At 42.0% G+C, this 862-nt stretch overlaps 1 protein-coding gene across 1 annotated transcript in view; it reads right to left on the reverse strand.

The window, feature by feature from the left end:
• The window catches only part of slc8a4b (solute carrier family 8 member 4b), a 71337-nt gene that overhangs the window by 66649 nt on the left and 3826 nt on the right, over nt 1-862 (reverse strand). The window lies entirely within an intron of this gene.

Genomic DNA, 862 nt, shown 5'->3' on the forward strand with positions numbered 1-862 from the left:
ACTCTGAACAGGTGTTAGCTTGACTATGAACGGGTTTTAGCTTGACTCTGAACGGGTTTTAGCTAGACTCTGAACAGGTGTTAGCTTGACTCTGAATGGGTTTTAGCTTGACTCTGAAAAGGTGTTATGACTCTGAACAGGTGTTAGCTTGACTCTGAACAATTCTGAACAGGTGTTAGCTTGATTCTAAGCAGGTGTTATCTTGACTCTGAACAGGTGTTAGCTTGACTGAACGATTCTGAACAGGTGTTAGCTTGACTCTGAACAGGTGTTAGCTTGACTGAACAGGTTTTAGCTTGACTCTGAACAGGTGTTAGTTTGTCTCTGAACAGGTGTTAGCTGTTAGCTTGACTCTGAACTATTCTGAACAGGTGTTAGCTTGATTCTGAACAGGTGTTAGCTTGACTCTGAACTGGTTTTAGCTTGACTCTAAACAGGTGTTATTTTGACTCTGAACAGGTGTTAGCTTGACTTTGAACGATTCTGAACAGGTGTTAGCTTGACTCTGAACAGGTGTTAGCTTGACTCTGAACAGGTGTTAGCTTGGCTCTGAACAGGTGTTAGCTTGACTGAACGATTCTGAACAGGTGTTAGCTTGACTGAACGATTCTGAACAGGTGTTAGCTTGATCGTGAACATGTGTTAGCTTGACTCTGAACAAGTATTAGCTTGACTCTGAACAAGTATTAGCTTGACTCTGAACAAGTATTAGCTTGACTCTGAACAGGTGTTAATTTGACTCTGAACAGGTGTTAGCTTGACTCTGAGCAGGTGTTAGCTTGACTCTGAACATGTGTTAGCTTGACTCTGAACAGGTGTTAATTTGACTCTGAACAGGTGTTAGCTTGACTCTGAACGATTC

Source organism: Nematolebias whitei, chromosome 1 (assembly GCF_014905685.2).
Source record: "Nematolebias whitei isolate Nwh7 chromosome 1, NemWhi1, whole genome shotgun sequence".
In the NCBI taxonomy this organism is placed as follows: Eukaryota; Metazoa; Chordata; class Actinopteri; order Cyprinodontiformes; family Rivulidae; genus Nematolebias; species Nematolebias whitei.